The sequence below is a fragment of the Callospermophilus lateralis genome, chromosome 15, assembly GCF_048772815.1.
Source record: "Callospermophilus lateralis isolate mCalLat2 chromosome 15, mCalLat2.hap1, whole genome shotgun sequence".
NCBI lineage: Eukaryota > Metazoa > Chordata > Mammalia > Rodentia > Sciuridae > Callospermophilus > Callospermophilus lateralis.
Window position 1 is genome coordinate 16,995,308 of NC_135319.1, and position 13,503 is coordinate 17,008,810.

Consider the following 13,503-nt stretch of genomic DNA (forward strand, 5'->3'; position numbering starts at 1 on the left):
CTAGCATTAATGATTTTCATTGTAGATTTGTCACATAGTTTTTTGGAGGTCTCCAATCTTGTACATTAACTGAGGCTCTGGGCTCTGACTATCTTTTGGTCATGTTCTCAGTTGAATGAAGTGGTAATGCTGTGGAAATGACCTCCTGAAAGAAAGTGTAATGAGGTCGAATAGGGTTTTGCCACTACCTTAAGGCAAAATTTGTGATGCATGCTTGGTTTTGTCATCTGGAAGTTGATGGAAACATCTAGAGATTCTTGTATTTCTCCCTTTCTATGTTCGATGCTGAATAGAATGTGCAGGTGGGAACTTGTGTCTTTTTCTCCTTCCATTCCTCACTGGATTATTCTATGAGGCCTTCACAGGATATATTCCTTGAATTAACACTTAATTTTAGTTACATTAGCATCACATCATATGAATTTTGATGGTCTCATGTTGCTGAATGGCTGATTGTGTGTTCTTGTGGAAACTTGATGTCCTTAGGGAACAGTAGTCATTTAGAGAGTAGAGAAGAGATTCCTACCTTCTCTCCTACATGTCTAAAATCTCTCATGTTCTGGGTGAAGAAGAAACACTTTATTTACTGTTAAATCGTAGATTTTCCCTTTAATTATAAAATGGACCACATTAAGGTCTTATATTTATAGTTGGTTTTATTAGCCAGGAATCATCAAAATAATGAGTGACAACTAAATGTCAGATGCAAGGCTAAGATCTCTATATGCTTTATTCAATCTACAGAATATTGTCATGATGTATATACCTTTATCCTTGCTGTCTTGCAGATAAGGACACTTTATGAGTTTGCTAGGGCTGCTGTAATAAAATACTCTAGACCAGGTGGCTTAAATCACAGAAATATATTGTCTCCTAGTTTTGAAGGTTGGAAGTCCAAGGTCAGGATGACAGCAGGGTTGATTCCTTCTGAGGGCTGTGAGTTGAAAAACTGTTCCAAATATCTCTCCTGTGTCTCCACATTATCTTCCCTAAGTGCCTATGTACAAATTTCCTATTCTTTTTAGGATACCTGCACTCTGGATTAGGGGCCAGCTTGATGATCTCAATTTACTTCATCTACCTCTTTGATGACCCTATCCTCATATTTGACAACATTCAGAAGTACTGGGAATTGGGATATCAGCATAGAAACTTTTGAGGGGACACGATTCATCCCCAAAGGCACAGATGTCCAAAGAGGCTCATTAACTACCTTAAAAATCATACAGCTAGGGTAAGACCAAAAATTATGTTGACTTCAATGATCAATCATGATTCAATTTACCTCTCCCCTGTAGTCTTGTTTAACTGGTAAAAAAAATCTACATGGGGAAACAGGAGAGAAAACAAGAAGTGGACTTTATATTTTCATGGAGTCTACTAACAATGGCTTTTCTTTGGGAAGGTGAACTGAAGGAGGTTTAGTACAAAGGACCCTGAAAAGAACCATAACTAGTATTCAAATTTACCAGTTCTCTGTCCATTAGAAGATACTTGATGCCAAGGTAGTATACAGACCCTTGTCCAAACTTGAATAAGCTTTTGATTCACTCTTATTAAAACACTTATTGTATAACTACTCTGTTATGTCAAGACAGTTCCACACAACCTGGGTACAAGTCAATATGACAGGAGTCCACGGCCCACATAACACTTGTATTTCATTAGGAAAGACAGGCAATGTGCAAATTATGCATCATACTATGTCAGCCAGGCTGGTCATTAAGAAGAAAAAATATGAAATGGGATAAGGGGTAGATAATGGTGAGTAATGCGAAAATCTGGGGTAAGTCCTTCAGACAAAAGAATTGTACATAAACAGCACCCCCTAGGTGGAACTGAGCTTGCCTGCTCAGGAAACAGCAAAACATTGGGGTGACTGGGACATAGTGTGACAGAGACCAGGGTAATAGAGAAAGAGACCAGGATGGCTTCTGGGCCTGATAAACCAGGTGAGCTGCTAAGGTTTTATTCTAGGTGTAAAGTAAAACCTCTATAGAGTGTTAAGTCTACATATGTTTGTGTATAGCAAAGGGAAGTCAAATACGCTGATTTATATTTTGAAAAGATTGTTCTGGGAATTCTGTGGAGATTGTGTGTTGTGGTTCGAGTGGGAAAGAGTAGAAGCAGGAGGGTCAACAGAAGGTTCACTCATTACATAATCAGTCAGAATGTTACCTTGTAGTAGTCCCTCCTTATTCATGCTTTTGCTTTCTGAGGTTTCTGCTTCCTATCGCCAGTCATCATTCAAAAATATTAAATAGAAAATTCCAAAAATTCAAAAAAAAAAACTGATGAGTTTTAAATTGCATGCTATTCTGAATACTAGGAGGAAATCTTGCGCCATCCTACCTCATCCCACTTGGGGATGTGAATCATCCCTTTGTTTCCAGAGTATCCATCCTGTATATGTCACGGGCTTATTAGTCACTTAGTGGTCATTTCAATGATCAGATGTGCTGTTGTGCTGCAGTGCTTTTGTTTGAGGAACCCTTAATTTACTTAATGTTCCCAAAGTGCATGAGTACTAATGATGGCAATTTTATTAGAATATATTTTTGCAATAGTTTTATTTTATTATTAGTTAAGGTTAATCTCTTATAATGCCTAATTTATAAATTAACCTTTATCCTCAGCATGTATAAGGGAAAAAAAACAGTCTGTATGTATATGGTTTCATGCTCTCCAAGTTTATAAGCATTTACTGGGAATCTTGGAAGGTATCCCCTTCAGGTGAACATAGATATGAATACACTATACATGTAATATATACACGGAGGGCAGAATTACATGTCTGGAATCTCAAAGCCTGAGTTTTGGTTTTGGTCTGCCCATGGACTCCATTTCCTGTGATGTAAAATTTGGCTTTTGTATTTCTTGAGAGAGAATCAAACATGCATCATCACATACTGAAAAAGTTTGAAGATTTTTCTGCCTTTGGACTTGTGACCTCTAGGTGTTTGATAAAATATGAGCTTCTGTGTAGAGAGAGAGAGAGGACATAGCAACAGGCAGAATAGTGCTTGCCTTCAGACAATGGAGCCAGTGTGGTCATTGCAGTCACTCCAAAAGGTCACATCAAGATAGAGAGAAGCACTTAATGCTAGGATTATTGATGTTCCCATTAATATTGCTTTCCGCACAAAGGCAGCCTTCCTGTCTGGCTGAAAGCCTGCGGACAAGGCCTCTGACAACTGGATCTAGTACCAACTCTGCTACAACTAATCCCCTGTTATCCTGTCTGGCTACCAGGGTGGAAACTTCCTGCAGTTTCAGGCAGCCCCCGTGATTCCTCTGCAACCCAATTCTTCTGAAAATTAAGGGCCAAGCCCCACAGAGCCAGGGCCAGGAAATACCGGCTACCTAAGCTTCTGAGAATCAAGGAGTCAAAGAACCTGACAATGTCAGCTTGTAGTGGTTCACTTGGATCTGAGCCTCCCGAGAAAAATTCCTGTAAATGGCATGAATACATATTTTGTTTCTCACTGCAATAACATTCTAGGACATTACCTCTGTTCAGCGCTCTCCTAAGCAGGAAATAATTATGGGCAGTGGAACTAATCACTGTATATATACCTCTGTAAGTCTGGCTCTCATTGGTTGAAATTTTTTTTAACACCCCTAAAAGTAGAGTGTACAATTTTTGGCATTGACATTGACCTGAACCTGTAAAGGACTGTCGCAAAATATGACTCTGGACAAATGAGAATGGAGGGATACAGAAGTCCAAATTTCTATGTAATTCTATAATCTGTTCTCTGGACATGAAGTTAGAAACCATTTTTGGTGTGTTTGGCTACTTGATGGATTAAATCTGAGCAAAACGTGATGAAAAACATTAGTCAGAAATAAATTTTCACAATAGTAAGAGACTATTTAATGTGTTTAAGAGCTCAGATTATGAAAAAGGAAGGGAAAAAACCTGCAGATGTCTTATTATATTCATGGACAGCATTTCTTTTTTCAAGATAAGAATAAAACCATTTTTAAAAATTGCACTGAGTGAGGAATTCACACAGTGGGGGAACTTTCAATTGTATCATATACCAGCAAAATTGATTCTTCTTCTTCCTGTTTATTTTTCTTTTTTTTTTTAAATTGCTTTTATTTTTTTAAATACGTGACAGTGAAATGCATCACAATTCTTATTACACATATAGAACACAATTTTTTATATCTCTGTATATAAAGTATGTTCACACTAATTCATGTCTTCATACATGTACTTTGGATTATGATGTCCATCACATTCCACCATCATTCCTAACCCCCTGTCCTCTCCCTTCCCCTCCCATCCCTCTGCCCTATCTAGAGAATAAAATCATGGCATTTGAAGGTAAATAGATGCAGTTGGAGAAGTTAATGCTAAGTGAAGTTAGCCAATCCCCCCCAAAACAAATGGCGAATATTTTCTCTAATATAAGGTGATTGACTCATAGTCAGGTAGGGAGAGGGAGCATAGAAGAAATAGATGAGCCCTGTTTATTTTTCATAATAACTTCTATAAGTCTGTTAGTTACACAACATTATTTGTTTCAAAATGTGTAACTTGATTTTTTTTCAAAATAAATTGAGACCAATTTAGTATTCATCATACTCAGAGAAATTCATACACATGAAAAACCCAGAAGATTGTGACTTTCTTAAAGCCCTCAGCAGTAGAGGAAGAAGAACTAAAGACAGTAAGGGGAATGCTGTTCAAATAAGCTCCTTAAAATGTGCTACATGAAATAAGGAGAAAGAACATAAGTAAAGTGCATTAAACATTATCCATTAGGAGTTGAGCAGCACGAATAGAGATGGATGGATTAAACAACAGATGTTACAAGTATAACTTGGATCGATTTTGCAAGCTACTGTAGGCTTTTCTTCTTTCCTTATCATGCACCAGCTACCACAATAATGAGTTTGTGTTTTCCGAGCACACCTCCATGTCCAGGGGGGACAGAATTTAGAGGAATGTTAGTAAGAAGCTCAATAGAACCTTACTCAAAAATGTCATCCAACTGCAGATGACGGCTCTTTACTTTTTTATACATCTGCTGCCAAATAATAAAACTGAATCATTGGTCTAATGACTCAGTTTCCAGGAATATTCTGAGTGTGGGAATGACAGGAATTCCGTATGAGGTGGCAGCTTTTCATTTTTCAGTGTTTGCCACACTGTTAGGTCTTGGCCATGGGGTCAAGGGGAAACAATAGTCATGGGGAAGAAACTTCACGTGTCTATCCATACCCAGGGTGCCATATAGGAGAGGATCTGTACATTTACCCCTGCCCAGGAAGATTTATTTTCCATTAACTAAATAGTCTAAATTTCTTGTTTATATTTAAAATCAGTAATTGGCTTCTGAACCGGAGTGGTATGCTGTAATTTTGTTTCAAATTTTCTTTTCCATTTTTCAATCACTGGATGGTATTATTCACCCACACACACAGGGAGTTTAGAGGTAGCTTACATGGCTATTATTAACAAACATTATTCAGAATATCTCTGTGTGATCTTTCATATCTGCAAAATATTGTTTTTCAGTTTTTCATTGTCATTTTCTGAATCAAATATCACATCAGGTGATTTGCACTTAATATTTGACACCCATGTTGGCTGGTTTGGGTGACATTCAGGTGGCTGGTCTCTCTATTCTTTCATTAACAACTTGGGTTTTCTAATTCTCGGGAAAAATATTAAGTGGAGTATATTTTTTCTACTCAGAAAAAAAAAAACAATTGGCATATTGCAGTTTTACAAGGAGCCATGATTTGAATCTGGCTAACTGTGACCACATTCCATTGTTTTCAGTGATATTTTAATGTTCCCTGTTACCACTGTGCCCTAGTCAGCTGCAGAGTGGCCCATACTTAATCCAGTTCTAAATAAAAGGAAACCAAACTGTATTTTGGAACATTCACAACTGAGACCTTCGCTTTCATTACTTTAAACACGGAACGCCTTCTCTCTTCATTATTCATACTTCAGGAGTAAAATGAAAGGGAAACGACTGGATAATATGGAAATTCAAATATAGATGCTTCACATGTGGCTTGTGTTATACTAAAAGGTATATAAATCTTGGCAGCTTCACCAAACTCACTTCCCTTACCCACCAAATGAGGAGGAAAACCCTAAATAGAAAAGCATTTTTATGGTACGTAAGTACTTTCTAATCCCTTATAAATGCTTTAGGTAGGGGTTCTAGTTTTAGAACAAACTTGACGTACACTTTTCCACATTGCTGAGAAGTAGCATGTGCAGTTTTATGAGCTGCACGGTACTTTGGAATGAGGAATGCAGAGACGTGGGCCGTACCATGTGCTCACCTTGAAGAACCCCACTGGGTAAATCGACAAGAATAAAGATTGTTCTCTAAAGCAGCAACATACATTTCAATAGGGATCACATGTTTGCAGTGGTTTGTGTTCTTGTAGTTTTGATCATCAAAAATTCCATTTGCTCTGTGCGCTCAATTAAATTCAGAGCTGCCACACATCCTAGTCATCTCTCCTCACAGACACATATAGTGAAATGAATGACATTTAAACATTAAAAAGAAAATTCTGCCAACCTTGTTTCACTAAAGACTTGGAAGTCTCTGAAGTGCACAAAGTTTGTGTCTCATGGTTAGGGTAATACCTGCTAAGACAAAGTACACATTTCTCAGCTTTGACTGTTCAATTAGATTTCTTAGGTGTTTTGAGAAAGCAATTTGCTGAAGAGTCAAGTTGCGTTGAGGTACAGGGAAGGGAGACTGAACAAATGATGTTGTGTGCATGTATGAATAGGGCATTATGAATCCCACTATTATATATAATTATTATGTGCACTGAAATTTAAGAAAATGGAGTGAATTTTCTATATTGCTTTAGCATATCAAGAACCATGCTGGAAAGACTCCGCTCATAGTTTTTGAAACATGAAGGCAAGATCAATCTCCTGACCTAAGCCTAATCTATGTAGAGAAAGAAGCCTGTCTTTAATGGCAGCTAAGCTGATATTTGATGTTGCAGGAGAAGCTAAAAATGTGATGCAAAAAGAGGATAAATCCCAAACCCCCAGCTTCTAACATGAGACACTTAGGGGACGTGAGAGACTAATGTTGAGAGGCAAGAAATCAGCATTGTGCCCAATATTCTCTGAGTAATCATCAACCTAGGCAGAGGAAAGATATTATTAGGCAAGTCAGAAGGAACTTGGGGAAACTGAAACTTGGGTTTGAATTTACCTTTGTTACTCTCAGAAGAAATCACCTAGGAAAGAGCCCCACAGTTATCTGGGAGTGGCCAGACCTTAGGTCAGTTTTTGTGAGTGAGAGAAATGGGGAGATTTGGTAACAAGAGAGAGCCGGGTATTGTGTTTTCGTAGCCATACTTTGGCAGCTGGCAGAAAGCAAGGGCTACCTACTGTGGGTGGTGGAGCTGCAACTCAGACTGTGGGATACACAGTCCCAGCCAGGCTCCAAGCGAGACGGGGCAGAGTGAGAGAGGTCTGTTGTGTCATCAAGCCTCAGAACAAAAAAGATCAGCTAACAGGATACACCAGTCTCAGATCTGAACATCGTATCCCAGCCCAAGGGCACCTCAGCACGGAGAGTGACTCAGCCCAGAGACCAACAAGGTACCAGGCTGGGGAAAGATCTTCGGTGTTAGATATTTTACCTAAAGAGACTCAGACTCTTGTGAGTGTGTGTGTGTGTGTGTGTGTGTGTGTGTGTGTGTGTGTGTGTGACTTGTAACAAATTATCAAGAGGGTGTAAGACAAAGCCTAATTAAGAAACATTTTATAAGCATACCTATCTCTTTATCAAAAGCTAAGTCCAGAAATTTCTTAGACCTGGGGTGTGATAGATCTGGATTGGAACCGAGACTAGACATTCGGAATCATGGAACATGCCAGTTTACTCCCTAAAAATAACCACTTGTTGAAACCCAATCACATGTGATGGCACTAGGAGACGGGGCCTCTGGAGATGATTGGATCATGAGGTGACACCCTCATGAATGAGACTTGTGCCATTATAAGAGGCCCCAGAGAGATCCTCACCTATTGCACCATGTGCTGAAGCTGTGATAAAGAGTCAATATAAACCAGAAAGCCAGTCAGTCTGCAACAGACCCCCAACTCTGCTAGTACCTTGATCTTGGATTTTCTTGCCTCTAGAATGGTATAAGAAAGAAATTTCTGTTGCCACCCAATGCAGGAAATTTTGTTATGGCAACACAAATAGACTAATGTAGCTGTTTTGTGTTGATTCCTGAGATCCGGATCTTTTGGATTATTTCAGATATCCCAGAAGCAGATTTTGCATAGAATGCTTCATTTCACCTTGTGCACATTGTCCAGTTACCAAATTCAAACTGGGTGTTCGGGGTTGAACTCAAGATCTCAGGATAATGTTAGCCATGTGTGAGATTGGATAACTAACTAGAAATTCCTATTTGTAACTGGAGTACTAAACACTGGTCATTCTGAGTTCTACAAAGGTTGCTAATTACATATATATTTATATATGTAAGTAAAGGTAAAAAGTTAACTCTCAGTCCAGAGCTGTGTGCTTGTATTCAGGATTGAGTACCCCAATTAGAGGTTGCTAAGTTCCCTGCCAAGTTTTCTACCTAGCAGTCTAGACACAGAGAAATAAAGGCCATCAAGTAGTTTCTTTGTTCTACTCCCACCTGCTCTGTTAGAACTCTAGCAAACTTAGTTTAGGAGTTGTATTATAAGTCTCCCTGTGAGCCTAGTCACTAGTATATTGATCCTTTTTGTTATTGTAACAAAGTGCCTGAGACAGGATGACTTTATAAAGAAAAGAGGTTTATTTAGTTTCTTTCATTTTGGAGATTCTAAGGGCATGGTGCTAGCATTGGCTCAGATCTGGTGATGACCCTTTTTCTGGAAGACTTCCATGATGGCACGCAATCTCACATCACAAGAAATAGGAAGTTTGTATTTCTATGTCCGTATGTCTTGTCTCTGTCTTTTCATAAACCCACTGGGATTCAATCATAGTGGTTCCATCCCTAATGGTCTAATCTAAACCTAATCGTTTTCCACCTCTAAATACCAAGGTAAAGTAATAGTTCACATCCTCTCAATGTCATTCATAGAGCACTCCTACATGAGTTAAGGGGCACGTACCATATTCCATCCACATCAGCCAATGTTCACATACTGTGTAGTTCCCCTTGTATCCTGAGCCTAAATTAATCCAGTGGCTTAATTTAATCCATATAATATGATGGAAGTAACTCTCTTCAGTTCCAAACCTGAGCCCCAGTAGGTCTCTGAGCAGCAACATAAGTCTAGCTGTGGTGCTGGAGACCACGTGGAGAGACCACTAGGGAAGGGCTCTGAGACCCTCAGTCAGCCTACAGGCCGGCTGAGCTCAGCTTGGCAAACATCCTGCCTATGCCCCAGACATGTCAGCAAAACCTCCCCAGATAGTCCCTCCTCCCAGCTCTGATGGCATTGCATGGGGGGATCTCAAGCAAACCAAGTAGACTCATATAAACCATTGAGCCCAGATCAATCAATCAATCAATGTGAGAAATAATAAAAATAGTATGTTTTAGGCCAGTGAATTGTGTGTGGTTTGTTACAAACCAATAAATACCTGAAATAAAACTATCTAGCCCAGTATCAGACAACTCAGAGAATCACTGACAGTACTAAAGTGCTATGTTTATGCCATCGTGGAAATCAATTTATGTTATCAGCTTGGCTAGGTTATAACAGCGATGGTACCCAATTTTTGGTCAAATATTAATATAGGTGCCTATGTGAAAGTATTTCCTGGAGGGGACTAATATTTAGATCAGGACATCTTAAGTCAAGGAATTATTCTCTATAATATAGGTGTGTGTTCTCCAATGAGTCGAATGCTTCAAGAGAAAAGAAGGCAAAATTTTCTTTGCCCTCTTACAAGTGTCTGAGATTTTTGGATCTGGTGTGCTCTCTGCGAACTTTCTCTATTGCTACGGGAATAAATGCCCATGTCTGATGGGCCACCATAGCTCCCTCCATTGGTACTGAGTCCATGTGTACCCTCTGAAGGGACTGACAAGCCTGATGGCTGTGGAGGCACCATGAGCATCTACATGTAAGGCTGGACCTGAGCATCCCCATCATTTCCAGTGCCATGGCCCATAAAATCGTGGTTCTCTGTTCCATTAGCACTGCTAACTCCACAGACGCCCTTGGCACTGAGGTGATAGACACCTGGTAATGTCAGACATGCTGGGAGATTGTGCAGAAACGGTTCCTTCAGCCTTCCTGGTATTTACCTTAAGACTTAGGCACTGGTCCCTAGAGTCTGCCCATAGTCAGCCCTCAGCAGTGTCCTGCCTGCCCACCACCTGTCACTCAAAGTTGTTCACTTTGAAACTCCTAAATGGCCTGTTAGCATCAGCATAAGTGGATTACTGACTGCCTCAGCTCACTTTTCCTCCAGTCATGTTGGAATCTAGAATGAACACCATTTAAAACCCAGCAGAGGCCCCTGTTTTGGATCAATTTCTATCTTATGGAAGAATTATTTTAAAAGAATAAGTTTTTTTAAGTCTTTAGAGTTCAGAAGATGATGAATTCTCCAGAAGTTCCTAAATTCATGCACCCAGTCATTTGAGGTTTCCCCCATTGGTGGCTGGTTGCTAAATGGCATGTTAGAAATGAGCTGGCTTTCTCTCTGATGTTCCTGTGGAGTGGCAATGAAATCACAGATGACCTCAGAATTTAGATGGGGTTTGAATAAATGGAACCCTAACATTAAAACGTGCTATAGTTTGGATCTTTGGAAGGAAGTTTGGTCATTAGCGGAGTTCCCTTGAAGAGGATATTAGAAGCCCAGCCCCTCTTCCTCTTCTGTTTTCTCATCACCACAAGGTACAAAGGCCTCCTGCAGTACAAACTCCCTGCCAAGATGAACTGTATTGCCACAGGTCCAAAACAACAGACAGGCAATCATGGATTGAAATCTTTGAAATTGGAGCTCACATAAACCTTTCTTCCTTATAAATTGTTTGTCTCAGGTGTTTTGTCACAGTGACAGAAAGCTGACTAGCTCAAATACATTTTTCAAATTTCATAGCAAATTTGCCACATTGACTTTATTCTTCAAATAGTTTTATAAAGAATCAGTCTAGTCAATAGAAATAACTATGTTACTTTTACCTTGATGAATCAGACTTACCAATTGCACTTTCAATTTACATGAGAGTCCCAGGCACTGACAAAAAAATTCCTCCCAACTTTTTTTTGTCATTTCCAACCTCCTGGCTCTAGCCATTTTGTTTGAATGGCATTTAGACAAAAAATGGCAATTTTTGTCTAAATACCGTTTTAATAAAGATAAATGATAGATTAGGTAATTTGAATATTTTAAGACCATAACTACTTTGTTGAGATACAAAAGTATAGCAATTATCCCTGAATTTTCTTCAATAAAAGTACTAATCCTTTTATATTCAATGCTTTCATTACTTATGTTTTAAAATATACCTATTGTGTGCCTTCAAATTAACCACCTCTCTTAATAGATTTCCTGCAATTTTTTTTCAAGTAAAAGTAAATGGAGGAAATGAGTTATAGGAGTATGGTGTATGTTTAACCCAATAGGTTTCTTTCAAGGCTATAAAATAAAGAGGCTAAACAGAATAATTCATTTTTTTTAGTCATCAGATATCACACAACAAAAATTACACAAGGAAAAATTTGGATTTTTAGGTTTTATTTCATTATGCACCATAGGAATTTTTTTAAAAAGTTGGAAATAAAACAATGTTTTTGCTAGGTGCTTGAAACTTCCCTCCCTCAATTAGTTCTCATTGTGCACTGTCTTATTTGTAACTAAGCTGAAGAAGAAAACCAAAACACTCTTTTCTCTGAGTGATTTAGGAGAAAAAAGGAGAATATCTATATACTTGAAGAGCTCCAAAATATTTTGGGGGGGGGGATTTCTTTGAACCTGAGCAGTTTTCATTCTTTATTTAGCCTCATGAGTCTCCAAACATTTGGGTCTACTCAGTTCAATGGTTCACTGGCAAGAAAGGTGCTATTTTTAGTATGACATCCTTTTTGCCCTATAGGGATGAATGGAAATGGAGGATGAGATTTACAATTAGGGTTATGTTTTGAGTTAGATATTGGGGTTTTTTTCTGTGCACTATTTGTTCTTTACCTAAACTTACTCGATTCCAGATGTTTGGGTCTATTATTTTGAACAATTTGACGGCACGAATATTTTAATTTTTCTGGTTTTACCTCATATTTTCCTATAATTGTGAATTAAAATGGAAGTGTACATCAAAAAGGGTTTGTGGCACCTGCTTGAAACTTCACTCACTCAATTAGTTTTCAGTGTACATAGGATTGTTTGTTATCTTTTGAAGAAGCACTAAAGTGAGAATTATATGACATCCTTTTGCCCTATAGAGATAAATGGTAATGGAGGATGAGAGTTGCAATGAGGGGTATGTTTTGAGTTAGATTTTATAATTATAATTATTTTCTGTTTTTTTTTTCAGGATTCATTCTTTACCTAAACTTACTGGATTCCAAAAGTTTGGGTCTATTATTTTGAAAAATTTGATGGCATGAACATTTTAATTTTCCAGTTTCACCTCATTTTTTTTTATAATTAAGAATGGAAATGGAAGTATACATCAAAAAGGGCTTGTTGCACCTGCTTGAAACTTCACTCACTCAATTAGTTCTCAGTGTACACAAGATTGTTTGTTCTCTTTTGAAGAAGCCCTCAAGTGATGTAGAACCAAACAGCTTTATCTGTGACTGTTTTAGGTTCACAATGTAAAACATATATGTACTGAAATAGTGCTCAAGATTTTTGGTCGTGGTTTTGATACTGGGCCCAATTCAGCCTTTATTAAGCTTTATAAGGCTTTCCAATTTAGGTTCTTCTATGTTCAAAGGCTCACTGACAGGAACTGTTTGAATTCTTAGGTTTCATTTCATTTATGCACCATAGGATTTAAGAAAAAACAAAATCAGATATCAAACAGGGTTTTTGCTAGGTGCTTGAAACTTCCCTCCCTCAATTAGCTCTCAGTGTTCACTGACTTGTTTGTAACTAAGCTGAAGAAGATAACCAAAGCACTTTTTTCTCTAAGAGTTTTAGGAAGAAGAAGGAGAATATCTATGTATTTAAAGAGCTCCAAAATATTTTGGGGGATTTCTTTGATACCGAGCAATTTTCAAACTTTATTTATCATCATAAGGCTCCAAAAATTTGGGTCTATGTGGTTCAATGGTTCACTGGAAGGAAGGGTGTGAAATTTTAGTATGACATCCTTTTGCCCTATAGGGATGAATGGAAATGGAGGAAGAGAGTTATGATTAGGGTTATATTTTGAATTAAATTCTGTTTTGTTTTTTTATTCTGTGCAATATTCATTCTTCACCTAAACTTAAATGATACCAAAAGTTTGGGTCTATTATTTTGAACAATTTGTTGGCAGGAACATTTTAATTTTTCTGTTTTCACCTCATATTTT

General features: G+C 38.1%; 1 protein-coding gene across 3 annotated transcripts in view; it reads right to left on the bottom strand.

Annotated features, from left to right (window-relative positions):
• LOC143381360 (uncharacterized) overlaps positions 1-13,503 on the bottom strand; it is a 127,420-nt gene that overhangs the window by 17,828 nt on the left and 96,089 nt on the right. The gene's annotated exons all lie outside the window — the stretch shown is intronic.